At 41.1% G+C, this 6,616-nt stretch overlaps 1 pseudogene; it reads right to left on the reverse strand.

Moving 5' to 3' along the window:
• Nucleotides 1-3,484: 3,484 nt before the first annotated feature.
• On the reverse strand, nt 3,485-6,309 carry LOC139833771 (uncharacterized; annotated as a pseudogene).
• Between the last annotated feature and the right edge of the window lie 307 nt (nt 6,310-6,616).

Consider the following 6,616-nt stretch of genomic DNA (forward strand, 5'->3'; position numbering starts at 1 on the left):
TTTAAGAGTCATACAATAGCCTTTAGAAATCCCAAACTACAACTAATATGCCTCATCCGAGATGGTGTAGTATAGCCATAGATAAGAATACCGAAAACCGAAGTTTTAGCACACCATTACTTAAGTAGCTATTACAAACTGGGGTCCAGCAAATAGAGCAAAGTTCAAACACAAATAGAGTTCAACATAACTAGAGATTAAGTGGTGCCAAGGCCAAAAATAGCAAAAAAGAAACGTGCAAGTCCTTGGCACCCACCCATGCAAATTCCCGCTCCTAATAGATCAACTTCTACCCCTTTGGCATCGGAACACCAAAAAGGAAGAAGGAGCATGCTAGCGTCCCATGGATTCAGTCCTCGTCCTCGTCCTCATCTTCATATTCATCCTCCTCGTTTTCATCATCCTCGTATTTGTCTTCATATTAACTATGAGGCATACCTTGATGATGAGTTGGAGAAGAGTGGACCCAAGGATCATGAGCTTCGGGAATAGAGTCTTCGGAGCTATTACACTTGTGCTTGGAGATCCATTCATCCGGTGGCGTGATGACATTCTCGGAAGCTTTGGAGACTTCAAGTCCCATATGTTTCATCATGGCCTTTTGACGTTGGCGGATCTTCTTGTTTTGCTCATGCTCATGCTCATAGTACATCTTGTTTTGGAGTTCAAGCTTGAGGCAAAAGGACTTATTGATTCTAACAGTGAGCTTAGCAAACCAATCCTTTATCTTGGAGAGGGTAAATTCATAGTTGGAGTCTTCATCTTCGTCTTCGGATCTGGGACCATACCTAGGCTTCTCATGATGCTTGATCAAGGGATCTCGAACAGGGTGCGGTAAGAGGCGGCCACATTAGGTGAGAAGATCACCACGCCCTTCGTCATCCCACTTGATGCAAATGAGTCTAATGATGTAAGGGCGAAAGCCGAGAGCTTCCTCACAACAGAACAATCACGCATCTCATGCCAAATGTAGTCCATGGCATCAAGTTGCTTGCCGCGACCCTTGTTGCGGTGAGCACAAGGAGATCCACTAAAAAAGCCATGTACTTCATCAAGGTTGCTTTTATTAGGGTTGACGGTGTTGCGGTAGACCCGGTTCATGATGTCATAAGCAGAATCCTATGATTTGGCGATCTTACATCATCGTATCGATCTAAATCCCATTATGAATCCCAATCATGTAGAATCCATGTTGAGTCCCGATCCGAATCATAGAATCCTTTAGAATAATGTAGAATCTCGATCCCTTTTATGAATTTTTCCGATTCTACTAACTCATTATTTTTCTCATCCGCAAAACCATACAAGGATACTAGTTAAACATCCCAAGCCCTTTTAACTTGCTTTACTACCCGTTATTTACCTACCAAATCTCAAATGATCTATCGCTAGAACATTATTGCTAGAGACTTTATGTATTATAATTTTTATCTCCATTGTCATATTACACATACTTTCTGTGTGATAAAAATATCTTCTTTGAGTAAGTATGGTAGGATCCCAGATTCTACGATTCGATACCACGACTCGATTCTGCCTGACGAAAATCGATCCGACTCTGAATCCCGACTCTGACTACCTTGGTCATAAGTTGGAAGAAGATCATAGGCGCTGCCAGAACAAGCTCTTCCGGTGATGTAGAGATCAATCATCTTGTCCTTGTTCATAGGCTTATGGCGAAGATGAACAAGGAAGGCGGTAGGGGTGTTGGGTGGAATAACGGTGTATCCAAGTCCATTGGCAAACTCCTCCCAAGTGGCATGCATTTGGAATTCCTTGGTCATCCAAGTGAGAGAGCGGACTTCATTCTCATCTTGCTCAAAGTTGACGGTGGCATAGAATTGGCAAATGATCTTGTTGTTGAAATTAAGAATGGTTGAAAGTCATCAATGGCACTATACCAAACTCTTCACAAATGGTTTTAGCTTCTCCAAATTACTCAAGGTTGGCATTCATCTTCTAAATGTTGATGGTACATTGGGGACAACAAGCAAAGTTCTTGACACCATATACCTCATTGTAGATCTTCTCTTGATTCTTGGGGTAGAAGTAGGGATTAGGGCACAGTCGGGTGTTCTTCTCCACAACATAGGGGTTGACATTCCGTATCTCAAGGAATTGCCTCAAGGTGAGTTCATTCATGGTCTTGGACGACCCTGTGGTGGTCTTATTTGCTGCCATTGCCAGTTGTTGCTTGGTACTGCAAGAGGGCACATCTTCTTCTTCTATCTCCTTCTAGGATCGAGAAACGGGAGGGTTCCTCTTCTTTGGAGCTTGAGGACGGGAAGAACCTGAACCTGTACAAAAGACAACATAGATTGAAGAGGGAAAGGAGATAGGTGCACAAGCCCTTGGATTGCAAAGCATAAGACACTAACAAACAAAATCTGTGAAAATTGCCAAAGGTGGTAGTACCGCTCTTAGGTACGGTAGTACCGGTCAAGACCGGTGGTATCCACTACGCCACATATTATTTTTAATGACAAACAACTTTTGTCACCTAATATATCAAATTCGTCATGTATTACTCTCGGATGACAAAATTTGTTTGTCATTAGGTTCGTCATGGAATCTCCGTCATAGATTACTTTCTGGTGATAGATTACATTTGTTTGTCATTGTCAAATCTATGATATAGCGACGGCCAAATTAGTTGAAGCAACAAACTACTGCGACAATGGAAAATTCCGTGGCCATAATTTATTTCAACACAAATAATTTTGGTGGCAAAAAACTATGTCAACAAATCTTATATGCGTGGAAAAAACGAATGGCCACAAACAACTCAATCGTGGTAAAAGAATTTTCTGGTATCGCGACGGCCAACTTAGTTGAAGCGACAAACTACTGCGACAATGAAAAAATCCATGGCCATAATTTATTTCAACACAAATTATTTTGGTGGCAAGAAACTATGTCAACAAACCTTATATGTGTGGAAAAAATGAATGGCCACAAACAACTCAGTCGTGGTAAAAGAATTTTCTGGTACCGCGACGGCCAAATTAGTTGAAGCGACAAACTACTGCGATAATGGAAAATTCCGTGGCGATACTTTATTTCAACAGAAATAATTTTGATGGTGCCAAATAGTAGTCGCAACGGCCTAAATATTAGTAGCTACAAGCAAGAGCGACAGTCTAAACTATTCGTTGCGCTACTGTATCACAACGGCCAAAATGTTTGTGGAGAAAAACTATTTAAACAAACCCTCGTTTGTGGTACCAAGTTATCACAACATGTGAACAAAACAGGTAGTCGTGGCGACTGACACTTGACGCAACACTATATTTTTCGTTGTAATAACCTATTGCCACGTTAAAAAAAGGGAAACAAAAAATACGGGCATTGCATTAAAATATTCAAACACGTACGTACAATATGTATATTCATACAAATCATAATTCTCATAACTAATATGGATCAAATAAAACTCAAATATATTGTAGTTCTCCTAATGTAGGTTATGTACAATCGAGTGCATCTAGTTATTTCCATTTCCATTTGCATTTGCTTGTCCATCCTGCAATCAAGAATAAAGGAAAGTTAAGTTCATGTCCCTAGCTAGCACATATCTGTTGTTTGTTGAAGTTGTCAGTCAACGCAGCAACAACACATGGTGTAACAGATGCAGCAGGTGCAGCTAGGTGTTACTGTCGGTGAAGACAAAACAGTAGTTGTGAGTCAACGCAGCAACAACACATAGTGAAACATAAGAAGCAGGTGCAGCTAGGCTATAGTGTGAGTGAAGCAAAAAACAGTATGTACTAGTACCAATTTGCACAAGTTTATGACTTACCAATGCTTTATACATTCGAGAATTTTGTAACGTGTTGTGCGCAACAACTATTTTGTTAGCAGGGCTCTGTAGAGGTGTTTGCTGGTTTGGATTAATATTTTCTTTCAGGTTAGGCTTCTTAGAATTCTGTGAAAAAGATGTGCATTGTTAGGAATGCAAGTAAACAACTATATCTTATGAGTTTGCAATCATATGACTATCATCACCTTATTTGTTTACGTCTTCTCTGTTGCAATCTGCGAAAACGATGTGCATTGTTAGCAATGCAAGTAAACAATTAAAACTTAGGAGTTTGCAAGCATATGACTGTCATCACCTTATTTGTTTGCGTCTTCTCTGTTTCAATATGTTTGCTGAACTCTTCGAATTGTAATTGAAACTGTAATTGAAACTTTGCCATCATGGTTTTCTCAAATTCCTCTCTTGAGGTTCGCTCAAGTTCCATCATTCTCTCCCTATCAGCACGCTCTTCCTCTAACCTCTGCTAAAGTTGTTCCCTCTGACCACGCTCAAAATTAATCTTCTCGTCCATACTATCACGTTCATCTTGTAACTTCTGTTCCAATTGTGTGACCTACTGGATGAGCTCTGAGTTTACCTTCTGGGTTGCACGAGCTTGCTCTTCTACCTGAAACTTAGTCGTTTGAGACTTAGTTGGCAGTTTGCCCATGTATCCAAACCCACGTGGCTGTGATGACTTGTATTTCACCGATTCTTTATATGCACCTGGAAAATATTGATTCTTTCTTCAACTGAAACGGGACCTCCAGTTTACGTTTCTCGGTTTTGAATATCTTCAGATGCTTTTTCCTAATTACGAAAAAAACACTCACATCAGATGAAGAACCATACACGATGAACAACATTAAGTAAGTTTAGAGTAGCTTCTTAGTCAGTATACTCACGTAAACTTTTTTGGACTCTTCGGTAGTCCATGATCCATTCTTGAAGTGGGTGATTTCCCAGAGAGAAATGCAGTCTGGCTCTTCTCCAGTTTCCTTATTTCTCTACAAGTAGTGCAACAATTAGATGCTACAAACATTAAAGCACAGTGAGCAGCGAATAATGCAGAGTGATTACGCTCATACATTCTCAAAACTCAGTTGACAGTACGGTTTAGATCCAGCTGTGTGGTTTGTCTTCAGTTTCTTTCGGTTATCCGAGTTCTTTTGGCTGACTTCCTACACATGCAGTGAAAGAAAAAATGAGTGAGACAAGCTATGTGAATTATAGTACACAATTCACAAACTGTGAGCATAGAGATAACCTTGAATTTATGATCAGTGCCAAAGTACTGAATCAACCATTCCCACTCTTCAGGTTGTAGATCTTCTGGAATATTTGACATTCTTGCATCATCTGTTTTGTATGCCTTGTAGGTGCTGCTTAAAGATGCCCGCCAACCTCTGTATTGCTCTTTGGCAACTTTTAGGATTTTCTCCAGATCATATATGTCCTATAATGTGTACAACAAACGGATAGACTTTAGTAATTCAGTATGGACGAAAAAATAAGACAACACATGTGAGAAAGGTTGTACTCACCAACATATCTGAAACTATGAGTCGATGGATGTCATGGTGAATGTCCGTCCACCTCCTCACTCCAATAATTGGTAACCTTTTTTTCATTATGATAACGATGTCATCCTTGAATGAACGGTAGTTCATTCCTACTGCGCCGCCCAATGTATCAGAGAATGCAATATTTAGCTTTCCAGCTCCATTGGCATGACGCTTCTTACTTGCTTTACAACCTTTCAATACACCTCGCCCTTTCTTCTTGGGTGTGTCAGCGTCTACAGCCCAGAACATACACAAAGAATTGTATTACTATGTAGTACATTGTAAGAAATGAGGACATACATGTAAAAAAATAGTACCGTCCTGAAGTTTCTGGCGGTAGCGGCGAGCATGGGAAAGCCATTCAGTAAGGGGGCACATGTCATCTTCACACACTGGAGCGCTAGATTGTCCTTCAGTTCCTGTATCAGGGTTACCATTTGCACCGATTCAGCAATCAAGTTTTTTATACATTATAGCAAATGTTCGACATATTTTTAATGTCAAAAATAAATTACCGGATCTGGCTTTTCCATGTTTTCTTATGTAAGCTTCTAAAGTATCCAACCTATTCTTCTCAACAGATCCTTTCTTTACTGATCATGTAAAAAATAAATGGACATAGCATTAGCAATGGGCACAATTCTGAAACCTGGTTAATGATAGATGTACTTGTGTACCATTCGTAGCGGAAAAATCTGATTCTTCTGTTTCATTTGAATCTTGGTCCTCAAATATTGCATCCCTAACTGTTGTGGGTATACTTTATGGGTATATCAACGGCATGGCCTAGATCCGGCAAGCCCGGGTGGCCCACAGACGGTGATGTGGCATGTGGCCCATCGGGCGGCCCAGTTGCTGTAGATCCTGAAGGATGAAGTCCAGCCCAGGAATAGGAAGCCGGATCCCAACCGACCTACGAAGGAGGCTGGATCCGAGAAGGCCCATGAAGTATCCGGATCCAGCACGGTCCTGATGGAAGGCGGATCCTTAACGTACACGGCAAGATATTGTACCGTAGTTAGGCAACTTGTATTCCGGCTAGGACTCTCCATGTAAACCCTAGATCCGTGCGTCTTTATAAGCCAGATCCCGGGAGCCCTAGAGGCACAACCACAACTCATTGTAACAACGCGAAAGCGCCCAGATAATTCCAGACAAGCAGCAGTAGGCCTTGCCATCGTGCAGGTGTTCCGAAGCTAGGTAAATCGCGTACCACCGTCCCGTGTGCACTCCGCCCTATGGCCTCTAATTC

This window comes from Lolium perenne, chromosome 7, assembly GCF_019359855.2.
Source record: "Lolium perenne isolate Kyuss_39 chromosome 7, Kyuss_2.0, whole genome shotgun sequence".
NCBI lineage: Eukaryota > Viridiplantae > Streptophyta > Magnoliopsida > Poales > Poaceae > Lolium > Lolium perenne.